Source organism: Apteryx mantelli, chromosome 15, assembly GCF_036417845.1.
Source record: "Apteryx mantelli isolate bAptMan1 chromosome 15, bAptMan1.hap1, whole genome shotgun sequence".
NCBI lineage: Eukaryota > Metazoa > Chordata > Aves > Apterygiformes > Apterygidae > Apteryx > Apteryx mantelli.
Window position 1 is genome coordinate 13,642,086 of NC_089992.1, and position 21,604 is coordinate 13,663,689.

General features: G+C 39.3%; 1 long non-coding RNA gene across 1 annotated transcript; it reads right to left on the minus strand.

Moving 5' to 3' along the window:
• Nucleotides 1-18,582: 18,582 nt before the first annotated feature.
• Nucleotides 18,583-21,386, minus strand: LOC106496440 (uncharacterized). Its single transcript, XR_001294598.2, has 2 exons — nt 21,181-21,386; nt 18,583-19,351 (listed from the first exon to the last, which is right to left on the minus strand). It is a non-coding gene; the product is annotated as an uncharacterized lncRNA (long non-coding RNA).
• Between the last annotated feature and the right edge of the window lie 218 nt (nt 21,387-21,604).

Here is a 21,604-nt window from a genome sequence, read left to right on the forward strand (position 1 = left end):
AAAGCATAGGTTGAAATGCATATATAGGAGACAAGAGAAGTGCAAGGGAAATTTTGGACACCAAGACTCTATAAACGCATATGGGTCATGATTTGGATTTTAGTAATGAAAAGTGTAAATAAAGGTAATGAAGTCTAATGCTGCAGCAGAAGACCAATACCAAGACATCTGCGCAGTATTTATGTAAAGGAGAAAGGAATGGAGAAACAGGCTGGCTTCTGCAAAGTAACACTTTTGGGGGAATATGGCACATATCGGCCATGAGCACATATCCATTTATGCCTTCAGTTGCAGTGGTTATCACCTCCAGCTTCATGTCTGCCCTTCCCTTGTGGTTAGCAGGTCTTTAGATCTACTGTGGGATATGCCTATCCATCAAGTGCCCATAGCTCTTTTATATGAAGGATAATAAACTTAGCACAGTCTAACAAGGAATATTGCATTATCCAAACCAGTAAGGTAACTGGAGGCAGGAGATGAGGAAAAAAGCAATCAGACGGAGTCTGCCATTTGTCACTGTCTGAAATCATCAGTGATACAGGATTATAGAAGGAAACTACTGGAAGACATTAGGGTTTTACTCAAACATTTGAGAATTATATTAAAGTCATATTTGCAGCAATACACTTGCAGAAAATTAATGTTCTCTCTGTCGCTGCAGGGAAAGCACAGGAGAAGCTGCAGGCACTTCAGACAGAATCATCTATCACTCGCTACCAGGACCTAGTTTGGGGGCTAGTTCTGGGCTCCCTCAGTTCCCAATAAAAAGACAAGGGTCCTTATCCATTTAAGGCAAAACCTGTCACAAAGTTGGCATCAGCTGTTCTCTACCCGAGGGCTCAGAAATATTTCTGATTTTTTCCATGAAACACAAACACCTATTTTCTACTTCCCAAAGGAAACAAAAAGATAAGATTAATCTATGAAAAGAGCGAGTCTCTCCATACAAGGGTAAATAATATAGTCGTTACAAACAACATTTAAAAAAAACCTGTTCACTCGAATAATTTCATAGGATTTTATTGAATACTTTTTTACAGCTTGGACTTCTGGCAATTCCAACTTATTTGATATTGCAAATTTAAAACTGGAAAAGGTATTACTTTTGTAAGAATGGCAGAAAAAGAAAACCTAAAACATTTATTCAGGAGAAGATGCTCCTTGGTCCTTTTCTGTTCTTGTAGACAGGTGATACTTCATATCAGTGTCATTTTGGAGTATATTATGTTGCTGATTTTCCAAACTCATATTAATTCAACTCTGAGTGAATAGCAGGTGGCATTGTGGCCTGTGCATTTGCTTTATCTGGAGTTCTGCTACACAACACTTCACAAATCAGGCTCAAATTCTGCAGAACAGGTGCTTCTAAATTCAGCAGTCATCAAAAGCTCCTTCACAGGTCAGCTTCAGGTGTGCTGCATTCAGAAGTTCTACAGAACCGACTCTCCTGCTAAGTAGAGCTTCACTAGCCAAAGACTTTCCACATCCAAATAAAACCTTTAGAAATCTGGTATTTTCCAGACTGTTATGCTATAGAAAAGCCCTCACCAAACTTAAGCAACATCACAAGCCCCAAAGAGCCCAACATTTTTCTTATACAATAACCCACTTCAGCACTATGCTAAGAGAAAACAGTTCCTTTCTGCATCCTGTCCCAGCAGTCTCACGTCCTACCCCACTCCACTGAACTGCAGAAGAGATACAAATACAGTCTAGACTATGACTGGCTCTTAGCCTACTCACACTACAGAAATTACAGCCTCATCAGCTCCAACTGCTTGACTCATATGGAATTAAAACCATCTAAACATTGAGAACTGAGATGTGAGAACGGGCCTTCTTCTGGCTGCTGTGCCCAACAGCCTTCGCCTGCTGAGCACTGTGCTATCTCCATTTATCTCGCCTTCCCCACGGACCTTTCAACACCGACCTGAACTCCTGCGCTGCCAGCCCTGCCCCGGCACAGCCACGCTCTCCCTCCCGCCCGGGGAATTTGGGGTTTGCGCTCCCTTCAAGGGCTTGCTTGATTACAGGCCAGTGCCAACACTGAGCAGCAGTTCAAACTATTTGAGCAGCTATGGCCTGAAGCCAAAACATGAGCGATAAAATGTTTTAGGTGGGTGTATGTCTGAGGAGCGTAATTTGAGGGCAGCATGAAAACATGTGGATCTGTTCTTAAGGTAAGGAGTTGAAGGTACTTGGCACAAAGCAATAAGCAATTTGTAGGATCGGGACCTTACCTGTCTCTCTGAAACAAGATAAACATGGCTACAATCCTGAATAATTTAGATGCAATTTCCTAACATGGTTCTGTACAGCTGTCCTTATGTTACATAGCATTAAGCATAATCTCAGTCTTCAGGAATTAAAGAAGTACTATTATACACAGTTCTATGATTTCTTCTACAGTGCAAGCAAGTTTTTAGTCTTTACAGAAAGATGAATTACTTGTTTTGTTTTCTTATTTAAGGACACTACGAGAGAAGTGGTAGCAGATAGTAGAATTTATTCTCTGTGTTATTTTCTATATTTGGAAGCGATTCCTGGGAACTGCATGTTGGGAACTGAGATTTCTGGAAGACAGGAGTGCCTGTGTAGTGTTTGCAGCTGCCTCTTTTTCCAGGACTTGCATATTTGTATGTAATGAAATAAGTTACAAAAATTCTGCAATCATTGATTTCCCTTCCGATAGGGTGTCAAGCTGTGATGTACCATGATGCTACTAGACTTCCAGAAAGATGACACTGTTAAAAGAAAAAGCAACAATATGAAAGCATTCTGGGGAAAAAGTGGAAATCTCAACTTTGGAGGCAGAGACTGCACAAGATGAGAGTAAATGGGAAAGAAATATCTATCAGCTCTCTTCTTTCCTATCTTGTTTTCTTTCTGCTTTCACATTTTGCCATCTTTCCTTTTTTTTTTCCTATCAGTCTCATTTAAAAATACATGACTACCAGAAGTATTTCCATAAAACATTCTTACTGAAAGTTTTTTTTAAGCGATTCTGTAGGTTTCCCGTGTTGCTTAATCAGCACTCTTGGAAACAACACCTCCTGCCAGCTGATTGACAGCAAGCACGGCTTATTGTTTCCAGGAAAGCTAATTCAGCAAAAAAGGTGTCTCACTGAATAGGAATGGCTATGATAAACAAAAACACTATGAAAGATTGTTTAAGCAGGCTTTTTTCCCCCATTGATATGCAATGATAAGTGATAAAATCTCTGCTTTGATACAGGTAGTTTGTCACAGGATGCCAACAGGAAAAGTGGAAGCACATTCAGTAGCTCCAAATTCTTCTTCCAAGAGGCCCAAGCCACCACGAACGCGTTCACCCAGCCACAAGCAGAGCCAGGCTGTTCACTTTCGGTGGGGTATGCAGCCATAGATGTGTAAAAGGGAAACTCGCTGCTTTACACATAGGCGGGACCCGCAGAGAGCAAACACGCTGGATGAAGGAGAGCGTGGGTGGTGGGAGCGGAACTCTGAACTCCAAACTCGCCGGCGCGGTGACAGAGCCAGACGCGGGCACCAAGTGCCGTGGGCTGGGCTCTGACAGCGTTTCCAGGGCAAGCGGGCAGCTGGGCCCTGTATCCCCGACCCTGAAGAAGCTCACGCTCACCAAGTGCCCCTTTCAACAGCAACCGCCTAGGTTGCGGGAAAAAAATCAGAAGAGAAAAGTGTGAAAACCTTGTCTCCTTAATTTGCACAGTAGGAATAATTTAACACACTAAAAGTTCCAACCTAAAAAAAAAAAAAAAAAAAAAGCATCCCTACAGTGCACATTTGTCTCTTGATAGTTTTGCTGCTGCTTAAGTTAAAAAATATATATTTTGTAAATGTAAAAAATTAAAGTAGAATTGTATTTTTTTAAAATGAAATTGGCTGACAAAGCACACAAACAAGGAGAAAGGCTTACTGGGAAACTTTACAGAAAAGAAAGGTGTGAATTTTCATCCTGCTAAGATCTAGGCTGGATGATTTCCTGTTGACACTCTTTTTCTTTGAATTTTCTTTGCTAAAATTTATCTCTATCAGCACTAGTAACACTAAAACCCTCAGCAAGAGATCTCAAAACCCACTGGGAAATACAAGCTGCTTTGTGAGTTTCTTTGATTGTGCTGATAATCCCTACAATGAAGAATGCATGCTTGAATTTGACTACTTTTTCATTTTTTTTTTTATGTAAACATATAATATCAGCAGTCAAAGCAATGTATTTTTCATCACAGTGAATACTGCCACATCAGTATATCTTTTGTATACTGGCAGAAGACAGTTACAAGCAACCTTTGCCATGCTGAATGGCACTGTCCACAATGCTATTTCCTAGAGCAGCCCTAGTGAATATAAGGGAAATCCTATAATGGAGCAACTCTCCTATAGAAAAATTGCTTTCTGCTCACCTCTGCTCAGTGGTTGACTTCTAAACCTTTCAGCTTTAGGGTACATTTATTATAAATGTTTTATCCTATTTATTGTAAACATGGGTGTTCTCATTTTTAAAAGGAAATGTCTAATCCTTTCTTGAATCCTACGAAGCTTTTTGCTATAATGATATCCTGTAGCACCAATCCAGCAGTTCTTATCTTTATCTTCTTTGCAATATCATCTTTAGAATGGCTGACCAGAACCTAATACAACATTTTAAACTGTGGCAAAATATTGATTCCAAAATAAAAAAGTACAATATTTTCAGGTTTTTTTTTAAATCCCATTCTCAAGGCTTATTCCAACTTTATGGACTTTCCTGATCATCATATTCTACTTCAAAGGGATATCTATTTAACCTTTCTACAAAGATACCTCAGCCTTTTTCTTGACTGATTACAGTTAATTACGTGCCTGTAATCTCCAATAGCATTTTAAATTATTCTAATGTGCATTACTTTCCATTAGTCAATATCACATTTCACCTTCCATTATTCCAATCACTAGCTAAGCTTTAAGCCACGCAGTCTTGCTCAGTCTTAATTTTCCTAAATAAATACATAATCTGCAAATTCATTACTCTTTGCCCATTTTTTTCCCCCCACAGTACAAGACTCTCTGACCCATTGTATGCAAATAATATACACAAGCATCAGAGCAAGCTAAAGAGCAAGGAATTGGAAAGCAATTTGATTTGTAAGTTTCTGAAGTCAAATTTGGCTTGAAAAATATTGCACGCTAATGATCAGAGGGCTTAATTCATTCCCAGACCAATGAAGCGTTCAAAATAAATCCATCCTGTAAACAGAAGTCCTCCTTTTAGTCCGCATGAAATGCACATCCATGAAATCTGTCTGCCCTCTAATATCTCAGTTATTTTGCACACTTTTCATTAATAGACAGTAAAATAATTAGAGAATTATTAGTTTTATCATTCACATTTTTATCATTCACACCTGATGTGGAGATATCTATCAGGAACTGGATCAAGACCATGACTAGTGCCCCCACTCAGTAACTCCAGGTCACTGTCAATAAGAGCAGGATTTCAACCAATGCCAAAACGTAGGAGAAAGGTTTCAGTTGCTTGGTGAGCAGCTGAAGTATTATCGTAGTTCTATAAATTCATTTAAATGTCTTCGAAAATCTGCCCTGTAAGGAAAGTTTAATATCTGATGATAAGCACCATGTGAAAAATGAGATGCAATCCCCTTTCACTATTAAAGTCAATGAGAAAAAACTGTGGCGTTATATGCTTGAAAGAAAGTTGTATTTTAAGAAAGCGTCAACTAATCTTTTATTTTTTATGAGCCATTCCCTAGTGCTAGCAGTAACGTACAGCAGGGCCTTTGAGGAGGGCATTTCACTTAATGGAACAGCTTGGCTTATCCTGTTTCATCTACAGAAAGTGCTTAACTGTTTTATAGAATTAGATTGCATATCATCATAACCTCAACATTTTGAAAGCAGAATATGTTATGGTTGATGATTCAGGTACTTTCCCCTTCATTACAACCATTTCTGTTATAATAGTCTTACCATAAGAAGACACCAGATTTTCTGTACTGAAAGCACTTCCCAATCACGATTCTAGAGGCAGCCACGAAAACAAAGCTCCTGAATAATTCTGTAATCAGACTTGAATGTACATCAGCTACTGTAAATTAATATTAATGCTTCATACTATTAGTAGTATATATCAAGATATAATAAGTAAAATGGCAGTGGGATACATTCTAAATCTTTTTATATGAGCCTTGTGAAGGGTCAAGAGTAATCAGGGTTTAAGGTTCATCCTGTTCTTTTAGTGTTGTATCACAGCAAACATTGTACATCAGAAAAACAGAACTGTAGCTTAGTAAACTCCTTAAAAAAAGAACGTTTCACATGAAAAGCATTCTGCCTATGACTAGTGTGTTTCAAAGTGGGCTTCTGATTTAAATCTAGAGGCATCCTGTCATGTTCACATGGGCTTTTCAGGGGTGATTCAAGCACTAGGACTCATGTCTCATTACTGTGTTATCGTGGAAGATCGGCTTACTGTGCATGCATGATCTCTATGTGTCAGTGGCCAACTTTCCAAGAGACACATGAAGAACAGAGTTGACGCTAATCTTAGGAATGACTACAGAACTCCAAAGGGGCATAAATCAAATTGCTGCCATATCTTGCCCCACCACTCATGTTCAGCTGTTTGATAAGTATCTGATAAATAGATAAAGTGAAGAGCCAAATGGTGCCCTAGTGTCTTTATCCAAAAATCAGACAGCTGTTCCCCCTCCACACTCTTGAAAGGGCTGAATATGTGCCCCAGGCTTCACCTCTCAGATATCAAAGAACAGAGGTGGAAATCTGTCAGTGCTTTTCACAGATCATCTCATTTTCATGTTTTCTTTGAACCCTCCTGAGGGAGAGAACACATTTTGGCACATATCGTATCAATCTGCCTGTTATTCTTGACACTATTTTCAGCTTCCGCTAAGCATTTTCTCATTTTTTAAACTTTTTCAACTAGCAGAAAGAGTCGCAATTGTGATCTCACATGTTCACAATAAATACTCATGGCAAGTCAGAGTGATAAAGTATTGCTCGACCACCTCAGCTATTCTCGGAGAAATAAATAAGCCAGTGCAGCTCTGAATGCATCTTCAGGCACAGGCTCATGCAGAAACTCATTAGAACTTACCATATGAATCCCGATGACGCTGGAAAACATAAAACGCTTCAGGCCAAACAAGCAAGTGTGTCATTGTATATGGATCTCTTTTATGTAATTCTTGTAAATCATCTTCCAGAAGATGGCTTTAAATGCTGGAGTGTAATTAGGATAATTACTGCTTTGCAAGTAGCAGGAAGTTGTATCCAGTAGGGACTGGCGAGCCAGTCTGAAAGGCTGGGGGAGGAGTATGAAAGAAAACATCGTCTCAAACTCCAGTTCTGAAAACATTCAGAATTAATTTCAGACTATTTAAAGAGTTGCCTTCATCTTGGAAATATTTCATTTTGGTGACAATATTCCCACAGGGCTAATGGATTCTTTTAAAACTATGCTTGGCTCCCAGGGAGTGCTGTTAAAGACCTTAAGAATTGAGGCATTCAGTAGACTGAGGAAATTGGGAAAAAAGCTACAATTTAGTGTGTTCCCATGACAAGAGCAGGGTTGAGGGAAATCACTGAAAACAGGACACTATCACAAAATATATAATTTACTTCTTATATTAAAAAGATCAATGTATAATAACTACCAGATAACACCAGGCCATAGTACATCTACAAAGTAGATACCCTAACATGTTCTATAATGCGACTGTTGCGTACCTTTGCAAGAAGTCCAAACTTCATAGGAAAAAAAAAAAAAAAGAAAAAAGAAAAAAGAAAAAAAAAAATCAAGCCCCCCAATTCGGCATTGTGCTGGAAAAGCCAACATGGCCGTGAAAACTCTTAGTGCCCCCCAGGACTCAGCAGCTTGCATCCTTTTTGAGGTTTGATCCTGCAAAAGGCATCAGCTGGTAGCACGTCCCCTACAGCTTTATAAATTATTTTGTTGAATCTGAAGATTAGCACAAAGTCATAAACAGGGGGTAGGAGTATGGGGAATACACCCCAGGGGAACATAAAGTCTGCTTTCACTCAGCGAGCCTGGGGGTTTGACAAAGCTCAGATATGCGCTGCAGCCCAATTTATTTACCAGGATAGCAAAATCTTTCAAGATTCTTTAATAGCTGCATCAGTGCTAATTTTATGCTAATCTCTCACTGTGCACATCCATGATCATTAAGACTTTAGGAGATTGGATATTACATACAATAGCTGATCATTTGTTAAATAGAGAGTTAATGGAAAATATCTGATAAATTTAAGCGTTAACTTTGTATGAGTTTCCTGTACAGCTGTACACAATGAAGAGTTATCTGGCTAGCATTAATGTACTCTATTTTTTGCATGATTGCTTTTGTTAACTAATACGTCACAATATAAAGGCAGAGCTTTTTAGAGAATACAAGGTTATTCAAACATGGGGTCATATGTTTCTTTCCATTTCTATCTCACAAGAACAAAACTGCTATATAATCTGAAAGAATAAAATAATTTTGTCTCTGATTTACGTGAACTTCATTAAATCTCAGTTTAACTAGTTCATTTCGCCAGATAAATCCTACCTTCTGAGATATTTTTAAAGTCATTGTTCATAGCAAAGCTCTGCTGATAAAACTGAAAAACCTGTTGTTTCTTGACTGTGCTGATCAACTCTACTCTTATTGCCTAAGATAAATATCCCAAAGCAATCAAAACTGCACCACATAAAAATTTGGATGTGCATCACTTGCTCTTTAATTTAGGTAAATGCAGCCTTCAAAGGTTACATACTCATGTGTTAGTGGTAGTCAGTTCTATAAAAGCGGTCTTTTAAGTTTCCACAATACCAGTATATATCTATCTTTCTTGGAAATTAAAATACAGATCTTCCACAGTAAGGAAAAATAATTTTGTCTAAATTCAGCTGTGCTTAGAAATCTGTGCCCTGGAAGTAAATAAAATAATTATGTTGAAAAATAGAAAAATATTGTTTTGTGACTGCTGTAATTCAGCTTATGCACTGCAGACCAGCAGGACCACTTCCATCCAGTTTTATCCCTCATGGTTCAAGGCACAGGGCTCCCCTTTCACCGTTGACTGCTCAACCAATTCTTCCCCTGAACCAATTCCGGCAGTATTTATGAATGTTATTTAGCTGGAAATCTTAATGCAGGATACCAATATCCTCAATGAATCTCTCTGTGCAAAGATGACAACATGAACTGTTATCACTAGTACAAGTTTCCACCGTGGCCAAATACTCCTTCTTAGACTACACTTCACTGTGAGCGCAGTTAGGCTGGAAAGCCAAGATCTTGACGCAGCATCCGGCTGCCCACCCCAGGTCCCAGCCTAGGCACCCATTACGCCCACGCCATGGAGGATTTGGCTTGCTGGGACGTAACACGTCTCCTGCAGCTTACAGGAGACCCTGAAAGGGACGGATCATCTCATTGGGGAGCTCCTGGCTTTTTGTGTCTCGCCCATTGCCAGGTTACTTCCGCTGGCCAGAGTAACGTAGACTGAAGTAACCAGCACGAGACTGGCGGGGAAGAGTGCTGCCCTCCCACTCCTGGCCCCGCATAGACAGGCAGCAGGACGCTCAGCGGTGCCCTAACATGTTAAAACCCCTTTAAAAATTGTGTACACTGAAATATTTTGGAGAACACAGTAGAATAAAGGTTTCTATCAATGTGAATTTGAGATGATTACTCATGAGTTGTGAAGCTTGACTGCAAGAGTAGTGTCTCCTTCTTAATACAGTTACCTATTATTTATTGGATTTTTCATATCCACTTAGGGAAAAAAAAATATATTTTCATATTTTCAGCCTTCTCCCCATTCCTCATGGCTCAACTTCTTTATAATTTACTAGGTTCATATGTATTAATAGAAAAATGCAGGTGTTAAAAACTGTAAGGATAATTGTCTGCCACAGGTTTATAAATTACACCTGATGACAGTTTGTGTAGATATTTATTGCACTATTTACTCATCTGTTAAACAAAAGGGAGCATTTGCTCTCATAAGTCTTGCATTTTGATAAAATATTACCACAGCAATATATTATTCTGTTCTAAAAGGACATACTCATTAAAATACTGAATGCAGCTCTGGATTTCATATGTTGCTGTAAACTATATAGGGGCGCATAAATTCTTTTTCAATTAACATTTTCTCTCAGTTTATTTTCTATTTCACCTACTCAAGTTTCAACAAATTACATTTCAAATAAGCATTAGGTAGCTATGCAGCTACTAGGCTTTCTATGCTATAAAAAGGAAAAGTTTTCTCAGGATCACTCTTGGTTTTAATGCATACCCAGAAGCCTACATACATTTAACTTTCTGTTCGGAAAACACTTCCTCCTGAAAGTGTAAGACCCCTTTCAGATCTGACCAAAGCTTTACATTATAAATGGGCCATTATAAATAAAGTCATTATAAATCAAACTTAATTAGCAGTAAAAGAAGCAAGACAGAAGGTGACTATCAGCTTCAATACATTAGGAACCAGCAATGAAGTCACAGGACATGCTGGTAAGATTTAAAAGAACTAAAATATAATCCAAAGACAAAACAAAAACTTGTACTCAGTCATTTTTTTCTGCACCCATTAGTGGCAGACTGTTAAAATTACAACAGACATTTTTGTATTGAGCAATATACTGAAATGGGGACTTGGCCCTGCACACATTAAACATGGAAAACCCACTGTCACCAATGGGGACTTGGGATCTGCAAGCAAGGATAAACTCTGGTCTGCTCAGACTGTTGTGAGGGAAAGGAATTCAACATTGTTTGATGTGTTTGCATACATGTTTTGCAAGCCCACTGTATTTCAATTAGCTGCATAAATTGTGTGCCCCCATTATCCACCAACAGCTTCCATGGAAAAGTGCAGCCAGAGCTGAGCAGAACATGCTACACTTCAGTTAGTGTTTAAATGGTGAACATTTAATATTAATATAAATATGCACAGGCAACATTTTCCTATTCTTTTTAGAGTTAAATACACAAACCGTATTAATGCAATGATAAGGCTGTGCATTTAAAGCACCAAAAGCTCACAAGAGGCAAGTACCAGTAGCAATGTTAGCTTTCCACGCTGACACTGTATTGTATTCTCTACCTGCCATTGCTTCTAGCTTAGTTTATTACTGTTTAAAGAATAAAAATAATACAAATTACAAATGTGATACAAAACAAAGCAGAACCTCTGTGGAAATCTGGGTTTACACATGTCAGCAGTAATTTTACAGGTGAAACCTCAACGTACGGTTCTATATAGAAGAATGTTGTACAAGAATAGTCGCACATGGTTCTGCATCGCCTGTCCAACAAAATGCAAGCAGCTAACCAGGTGAGCTTCCTCCAGCCCCCTTCTGCTAATTGCTGGGCCTGAATATGAAGCCTGAACCAGGGAAGCCAAATTAGCTCCTTCCAGTCTTATCAAGAGATTTTGCAAACCCACAGGGCCCTCAGTGAGGTGGAGGAGCCACTCCATCCCCAAATGACACAATTATAAACCCACTGTCTTCAACGTCATTGCAGGCATCAACTGAAAGGAAAGGACTTTAGAGGTGATCCTGGAAAGGCAAAGCAGCTACCAACAGCTACAGGAGACAGGTATTAGCCTATTTTACATGCCAGAATCATCTGCTGTAAAGACAGCTATAAATAGCATTCCCCCACCCCGCCCAAAGCAGGCAAAGGAAAAGTCATATATAGATGGGGAGACCTGTTGAATAAAAAAATGTGCTAATTGCACAAAACCCTTCTTCAGTGTAAGACTTCATTTTTACACTAGATTGACACAACAGTGCACTGAGTGACGCAGCTAACGATTTTCAGACCTTTGAATTTATAGTACAGTGCAAGCAGCTATCAATACTGCCATGAGTTCATTTCATGCTTTTAAACTGTAGAAGCCAGAAATGACTGGCATGCTAGCAAGGTCAGTGTTTTTTGCCATCTTTAAATAAACGTGACAAACAATCTTTCTGAATGTTCACTGTCCTAGGACAGCGGCATTTTTTGTTGGCTACGTACCCTTAGCTCAGCTGGTTACAGTCAGCTCACAGGTGGGTAGGGAGAACGAGCACAAGTGTGAGCCTGCTTGGAAATTACTCTTTACTGGAACTAGTTTTTGCCTCTTTTCCTGCATAATGGGCCTATGTAGAGAGAAAAACAAGTCCTGTTTCCTTTGAAAAAACATTTTTCTTTAATCTCTCTTAGATCAGGCAATTTCCAGATGATTGTTTCTTCACTGCCAGAATTTCTCGATGGCTTTCTGCTGGGCAGTCTGTAAGCTCTTTCCCTTTTAATAGGTCATACATAATACTGGCTCTGAAGCCTGCATACATGTAGAGACGTTATGCTACTGAGCTGTACTCCGGTCGTATCGTCAAATGTTTTGGTTATAATCAAGCACTTCTCATCCTCCCAGCTCCTCACTGGCAGGTTCCTTCCACTCTTTGGTTTCTCTCTGCCTCCTTTTCCCGACATCTATTCCTTCCTCACACCTACCTCTTTTGAGTTACATCCTGTCTGCACAAACGGGTCACTGTGTCCTAAAACCCCATTGTTGTTTTTAGGTTAAATAGTCATTAGAATTACTTCTTTCGGTAGCTGGAGGCCATTATTCAGTGAGCCCAATGGATGCAGTTGCTCCTTGTGTTTTGCAGACATGCACAAAATAGCTAAGCGTGTAGAATAGAAATTCAAGTTAGCAAGTTTCCTACATGTCACATGTCCTGTGACATATCTTTTCCACAGTGGTGCTCACTCATAACTGCAGAAGATTAACTCTTAAAAATGCAAGAACCCAAAAGTCAATTAGCACACGTTGACTGAGTTGCTAAGCTAGGCCATATACGACATTATATTTTAACGAACAGACAACTAAAAAAATTAAATGAAGGTAATGAGACCTGCACCATAGTTTTGTAAAGTTGTTGTAATGTTTAAGAATCTCTTCATGCCAATATACACACAAATGGGAACCTTTATGCAAACAAGCAAAGTTGCTTATATGTACAAATATCTAAAGGTTCAGGCATAATGAATGGAATATAGCAAAGACTTCTAATGTAACTTCAGTTCAGTGCTGGAGCAATGCAGAACTCTGTTAACCCCAGTTTTATAAAGTTTCTTTTAGCAGCCAGCTTTTCAATTTGCCCAAATGCATTTCTAATACATAAGCAATAAGCAAACAATTATTTTTAAGTTCCAACTGAACTGATTTTGATAAAACTCTACTTAATCACTGACCACTGGTAAGTACATCTCAAATGTTCAGTTTATTTTCCTCTCTACTGTAAATGAATTTGTGGCTGTTTTTCTATCAGTAAGCAAATAAATTCTCATAAAACTATGCAACAAACAACAACAGACCTATGACTAAAATTTATCCTACTGCAATAACCAAAGCTTTTCAAAAGAGGGGTTGAAAACAATAGTAAAACTTACAGACAGAGCAAATGAGCAGACCCCATAGGCAAAAAAGAAGGCACAAATACTTTTTCAAGGTTGCTGAAGAACAATCTCTAACTGCTGAGGAAGATAAGAAAAAAAAATATATCAGATTTTAGGCAAGAATATTTACATTTAATTCCAGGAAAATCCATAGTAAACTAGAAATCCATGTTGCTGCATTCCCCCAACGATTCAAACGCCTGATGCGCTGCTCTACTTCACCAATGTGAGATGGGCATTTGCGCTTAAGCAGCGAACGGCAATAGGCAGCCTGTCCCCAAAGCATTGGGCAAGCAGTGGAGGCATGCGGGGGGGGGAAGGCCGTGACGCCGCACAGGTCCCGTTCATGGTCACAAAGCATTTGCTCATTTCCAGCTCAACAACGTCCCCCTTCACTCTAGAGCAGATGCTGACTTTACTTTGCCAAAAGTTTCACTTTCTAACATCAAAGAAGTTACTAGGTCCAAAGAAAGATCTCAGCATTATTTGGATGAGTTTTAGTTAATTGTGATGTTGCATATTAATAACAACATATGAAGAACCCATTACAGAAACAGGATATTAGCATCAAAATACTTTTCTGCCATTACATCACCCTTCTCCAAGTTTCAGACTCGACTTTGATGTGGTTGACAGTGCTGGAACAGTAACAGCAACTCAGTGACAGCTGACAACAAGTGAGGAGCTGCACCCTTAGCACACTCCTATTCTTTCGAGCATGACTTCAGGTAATGGAGATACTGAAGTTTCTTATTCCCTGTGTCTCAGAATGATTTCTGAATACCACAAGGAACTAAGAATACAAATACAGTTACTAAAACTTGTCCCTCAAACCCTTGATTGGAAGAACAGAACAGCCAAAATCTCCATCGACTGAAACTCTGAAAAAGCAGAGTTTTGCTTCATATCTGACCAAGGAATTCATTTACAAAGTTTGACAGCAGTCAGGTCTGAACTGCAGTTCATTCTTGCGATGTGTTGTCTTCAATCAACTCAAGCAGGAAAGGCTAATCCGCTACAAAAATTTGAGTCTTGTATACAAAGGAAGGGAAAAAAAAAAAAAAAATCACACAAATGAAATATTTGTTTTCAATCAGAAGGTAAAGTTGGTACATGAAACAATGGAAGAACGTGTAACATATCAGAGGTTTAAGCCAAAACTCTAATACAAGAAGAGACTGAAATAGAAATTTTCAGCAAAACCCCACAGGTATCCAAAATTAAGCTATGCTGAAGTACTCCAAATTTGCCAGAATGAGAAGTCATAGCCCTAGAATAAAGTTTACTGGGAATGGAAAGTGCTTCAACATTCAAAACATAATAAGGAAAGAGAAACTCTAACAAACACTGATCCATACTTATAAGGTAGCATTTGCTTTATTTTTCCAACTTTAACACCAAGGATGGCAAGTCACCACATGAACTTTTTTATTTACTGAAGTTTAAGCCTACTGAAAATGGTCACTTATTTTAATTTGAATACCACATATTGGAGACTGCTTTGTCAGTCATGGCTACTGAACGAAAGCTCTACAAATCTTATCTTCTTCATTAAAATGATTCTGCCTGGATGGAAATGAGTAATTAGTCTTGAAAGACAGTTCAGCAGAAGAACCTGCCATTGCCTCTACAGTAATATCAGACATTAAATAATCTAGTCCTAATGCTGGACATTACCCTAGAAAACCAATGCCTGACGTCGACAACCAGATGATATCGAACCTACTACATCAGGACAAAAAAAAAAAAGAAAAACAAACAAACCACGGAGTCCAAACAAACTCATAAGACGAGATGTTGTTGCAAGTGGCAAGGCATCAGAAGATGTGGCCTTTCAAAGCAAAAAGGAGGAGAAAGAGGGGAAACATGCCAAGGGACTGTTCAGGCAGGTGTTGCTGGTGAAGGCTGCTGGCACCCTCGTGGCAGCACGGCTGCCCGTGGAGCGCACCAGGCAGCCAGTCCGCCGGCTCCTGGCTGGCTACAGCTGGTGGCATGGCACAGTTCACCTGAACTTCTGCATCGCTCCCAGGAGCAGTGAGAGCAAAGCTACTGTCAGCAAACAAAGCTGAACAGAATTAAGGAATGGTCAAACCAAATGAAAGGAAATCAAAAAAATTTTTTTTTAAAACAAAAGAAGAAAAATAGTGGCATGTTCCCTGTGTGTAAACCATGGCTTATAGTCTTGCAAACTGCCTTGAGTGAAGAAAAAGAGCCTGCAATGACTTGAAATGGGGCAGGGGAAGAAAAAGGGAAATTGGATAAGACTCCCTTGGGGCTGAATAAAGAAATCCTGAGATCTATCAGTGAAAACCAAAAAAACCTGATAAATATTTTTGCCCTGTCAATGCAGCCATTCATGTTCAAATTTCCTGTGCAGGATCTGACCAGTGATATTTTGGGAAGTTAACTATTATTTAGGATTCTGTTATTTTAGTTTGCAAGGCTCAACAGCAGTAACTCGGTTGGTACAATTCCCTTCTCATTAGCATTCCTCAGCGTGGCACACCATCCACGTTGCATAGTATGGACCTCATTCACTAAACCCACATTGAACTAGGGCACAAACTGGACTCCAGGACACTTCCCACTACAATTTATGATAGCCAAATATGATGTTTAAAAGTTTCCAAAGGTGTTAAATGTAATCTCTGTTTGAGTCTCATCTGCTTAAAATAAAAGACAGAGAACTGCCAAAGGCTGTTTAAAAAAAAAAAAAAAAAAGTGCAGCTTATTTCATTTTTACCTTACCCTACAGCTGCCAAGTAAATTTAATAAGTCTTTGTTTTATGAAGAATCATAAAAAACAGTCCAAAAGCAATTTTATACAGCCAATAGGTACTAAATAAATATATCCTCACTATAACACACAACTGTATTTTTGGTCCCATAAAACTGGGCTCCAACCTTACATTTCATTTTTCTTCCTCTTTTTGTTTTCTGTTAACATGCAACACGTCCCAGAATCGGAAGGGCTCTGACAAAGTACCAGCTGGTCCTTCTTAATGCCAAAACGCTCTCCCCCTTGCCTCTCTCTCACACACATATCTGTGCAATGACTTCCAGTGTATGCACAATGATGACTTCTCTTCTGCTCCAAAAATTCTCTTCCCTCTTTTCCTTCGGGCCTGTTTCTGTGAAGTTCAGGTTTTCTCCAGGCTGTACTCCTAACTGCAATGCTCTCTTCCTTCCCTCTGAAGGCAACGCCTGACTTGCCAACCTACAGGTCCAGTTCACCCACAGCAGCTGCTTTCTCTACTATTATGTGCCTGCTGTGGGCATTCCTGGCAGGAAAAAAGGGATCAAGTTGACATCTTTTTCTATATGTTTTCTCCCCTTCAGCTCTGACATCTTCCTAGCTAAAATACTCTACTTCTCTGCCCTGACAGAATGCACTGCTTGTAATCCCAGACTCCTTTATGCTGTTTTGCCTTTTTTCTTTTGAAACCTTCTCTCCCTCTTCTGTCTGCACAGCACCTAATGATTTCTTCAGAGAATATAGGCAAAACAATCTGATTTTCCCTATGTCATCCTTTCTGTTTTTCACCTTTTCCCTTCCTTTTAATGAGACAGAAGTTTTTGATTGCTCTTCATATTCTATCCCCTATTTTCTCCAGTAACCTTTTCCCCTCTCATTACCTCCATCTCCCTGCCATCCCCATAACATCTCCCCCAATAGCTCACGGTCCTCCTTCTCTTTTCTCTTCTAATACACCCAGCTCACCCCAAAAATATAACACACGCTTCCCAGCAAAAAGCTTAGAAACAGTCAATATTCCAGCCTCCTGTTTCACCCTCACACCTGGCTTAAAACCACTGACCCCACACTTCAAGAGCCTTCCCATCCTTGGCCCTGTCTTCTCATGATTCTCTGTCTAACTTTATGATTTTATTCCCATACGCAGTTCTTAAGATCCTTATGGTTCAGCCTTCGCGTCTCTTTCTTCCTCCATATCTTGTCTCTGAATAGTTACCTCCACCTCTGCACTCACGGGTGAAGCTGTCATATGGATGAGCTGCAAATATGCTCCTCTGCTCAGGATGCAACCCTTTGCAGCTGCACCGAGCCTTGGGTCGCCGCCGGGGTCCCAGGGCTACCCAGCTGCCAGCCACAGCCAAGTCCCAAACGGACCTTCTGACCTGCTGCCCTAGCAATCCTCCTCCCTTTCTTACCCTCTCAACCACCGAGAGGGAAAACCTAGCCTCCTCCTGACTCCAGTAACAAAACCTGACCATTATCTACTAAAAACTCTTCCTAAACCCAAGTCAAAAGTCTTGCAAAATTTTTTTTTGATACCGTTTCTAATACATGGCATTTCTCATCCATCCATCTAAAATTCTCACTTGAGCTCTCATTTTGCATCATTTCTTCCTGGTGAATTGATTTCTTCTGCCTTAGTCATTAATAACACTGCTGTAAAAATCATTTTGCTTGCTTTTTGCATTGGTCATGCTCCCTATCCCTTGTGCTCAGTAACTAGCTTTCCTTTCTCTGTTGTATCCAATTCCATACGAATACAAATTTTGGAGAAAATGGGTACTATTTGCAGAAGTTTGAGGCATTTCTGCAGGAGTAAAAAATGTGGAAATTATCCAAAACTGAGTCAGTATCATCTAATTTATTCATTTTAGGATGTGCACATGTAATTCTGCTTAACATTAACAGGAATTTTAAACACAATCTTCAATTGTCACATGCCATGGGCAGAGAAGTCTCCTCCTTGCAACAGTTAACTGAGTAAGGCTTTGTGATACAGGTAAATCCCAGACCTAATTCAAAGCACTCAGACAACCCCTCTGGATTACCAATCTCTTCTGTTTCACCACAAGTCATTGCCATTCTTTGACATTTATATAAAAATATAAAATAAGTGGCAGTAAAAGCAATAATGCAAGTAATGAAAAGTTCAAGTTTAAAAGTGTCTGGAGTTATAAGGTTCTTTACTTTTTTTTTAATTTAATACAAAGACAGTCAAAGACAAAAGAAAAGAATGCCTTGGGGTTCCATCTTTGAAAATTAAAATCAGGCAGCATTACAGCATCAGTCCCTAATGCTATACTAAAGTAGAGTCATGGTGTAGTCACTCAACAGCTTAAATGCAAGTTCATTTATTTTATTTATTAGTAAATAACACCTAACAATAAAAATAGTAAAAAGAATTATATGGTCAATTGTACTTCCTACTTACATACAAATAAAATCAGTCTAATAGTATCTGTTTATCTCTGGTAGTTATAAAGTACCTCTCAGCATTATGTCTTAGCTTCAGACAGCAATTAAGTCTTCTTCAATGTGCAACTAAGCCAACTCTGATTAAAGTCAATGGGAGCTTTTCCACTCACTTAACGGCTGTTGGTTGAGGCCCAAAAGTAATTGCACAAAGAGTGTAATACGTCACTTATAGATAAATTGACTCTGCCTTTGAAAGAAATATTGGGAATGCATTGTGAGCTTCTCATCTCATAACCGTCTGCTGAAGGCAGATGCCCACATGATCACTCAAACCTTTTGATAAATAGTGAAATGATTATGTGCAAAGAGCCTAATCCTGCTCTCATTAAAGGTGATGGTGAAACTCCAAGAAAGGGAAGATATGGCCTAATATGCAGCTACCAGACACAGCATTTTTAGTGCATGGAGAGCACTGAGAAGTATCAGCCGGCATTATCATACATTACTACAGAACACATCAAATGCACATTTTTTTCCCAATAGTAGATCTCAAAATCTTTATCAAGTTGCTGCCTACCACAACAGCCAATTATTCATATAAGCAGTTTTTAAAGATCCAGCTTGTCTTAAAATGTGAGTTACAGCTGTCCTCAGCTTTTTTTTTTCTCAGGTCAGTTCAATGAACAGGCTGGCATCTCACCTGAATATAGGTCAAACAAAAAAAAAAAAAGAAAGAACAAATTAGGTTAGAAAACAAATTTGTTTACAATTTTCTTAGAGAAATGAGATGACTTGAAAGGCTCCCTTTTAAAGTGAAAATAATCCAGCCACCAAAGTTTCCCTTATACGAGCAGAGTTGCTGGACCAAAGCTTTCCTGGAGGCAAGGGGCAGAGGAGGGAGCCATCGCCCAGCATGGCACAACCACAGGAAGACAGACCCTGTGTGAAAGAGCTCGCAGGCTGCCAGGGATACCAGCATCTCCAGTGATTCAGAGTCAGCAGATCAGCAACTAGCACCTACTTCAGGAGATAACGTGCAGGAATAATGACATAGCCATACCTGTGAGATACTGCTAAAAGGCACAAGACAAGAAAGCAGAAAACTGGCAATCAGCAGGCTACTGCCTGCCCAAGGAAGCTGCACCATCTGCATCACTACACTGCAAACACAGCAACATGGACTCAGCTGAAATACTTTTGTCTATAGATTGCATGTGAATTTTAATTGATTGACAGGCACTCAAACAGACAGACTTGAGAGATTAATGCCTTGTTTCCTCCCGATGAAAGATTAAGAGGAAGAGACAAATGATGTTCCTTTCTCCTCAAAGTTTTGTGGAACCATCCTCATAAAATACTACTATAAAAAAAATGTCATTCAAGTGAACATTTCCCAGATAAACCTGACCATTTCCACGTCTTTGATAATAGCTGAAGTTGAAACTGAAAAGGTGTGAAAAGGCTGAGTTTTGTATCTTTGCTCCTAGGATTTACTCTTTCAAGCTCTCAGCTGCATCTGTTCTGCTACAAGAGTTCCCCGACTGCCAGTAGTACCTTACTCAATTGCTTGGGTAACTAAGGCCAACAAAATATTAAATAGTTTCTAGAGCCATTCCACAATCACATCTTCCTAGGCTTCTGAACTTTGATATTCTCATGCCTTTTTTGATTCAAGAGAGGTACTACTACTACTCATCTTACAAGAGTTTAAAGCCAGAAAGATCACTAAATCCTAAAGACCTAAATCTGACCTCCTTAGTTAGTGCAGTTATAAGTCTATTAACCAAAATAGTCACTGATTAAATTATTTCTTACTTCCAGTAACACAACCCTTCTGCTTCTAGTCACAATTCTTCTGCTGTGGCCTACGAGACCATGACAAAATGATTCCTAGGGAGTCTACAAAGCCTAGAATTTTCTTTTTAATTATAACACCCTTTCAATATTTTCATTTACAAGTTTGAGGAAAGGGTGATCCCTGGTAAATATGACAAATTAACAGTAGTCTAACAATTTAAAGATTGGGAAATTTCTCAGGCATATGCTCCCAAATTGAAATCATCGCTAAATACGAAATTCACTGCATCTATCAATGGTTTCTTTTAATAGCTAATCACAGACACTGTTAAAAAAGCGTCCTCTTTCAGATGTGAACAGCTTTTTGGATTTTTTTTTTTTAAATCCTTTTTCACTGAATTAAAGAATCCTTTCTGCCCACTGTTTTCTGCCTATAAAGTACTTAGGCATGTTAATCAAGTCATCTCCTAATCAACTTTTGATAAAATACACTGGCTTAGCTCATCAGATCTTTCACTGCAGATATTTTCTTCACTCCTCAAATATGTATATGGGTCTTTCCCACACGATTTAACATTTTACAACATTCCTTAAGGGGAGAGAGGGGGAAGATGTACATACATTAACTGCTTGCTGTTATGCAACACGGAACCCCAGTTAGAGATTACCTCAGCTGGTGACAGTTTCACATGAACAATTATTTTTACAAGCTAGTAATCATTCCATACTCACCCCATAAAACGTGCGCGTCACTAACAAAGATTCTTTTCTTTTAAAATCTGGCTTGCTTTAGCGATCTGGCTTAAGGAGCAACACAACCAAGCCCTGTAAAGGCACAATGGAGGGAAGAGGTGAGCTTACCATTAGTAGACATGAACTTCAAACTCACTTTCTCATAGAAAAGAAAAAAAGTACGCAAAGCTGTGGCCCAAATTAGACTTTGCTGAGATGACCAGAGAAGTTCACTGCTCTTTGACAACGATGCAGAAGCCAGAGCTAGTTAACAGAGAAAGAGATTTGGGCACAAACCTAAGGCGAGACTCTCCTGGCTGGCCACAAGAGCCACCTGCCTGCTCAGTCAGATGGAGGTGCCCACTTGGCTATCGGAGATCTAGCGGCTCTTACCTTTTTAAGCAACAGCCAAATAATTAATAGT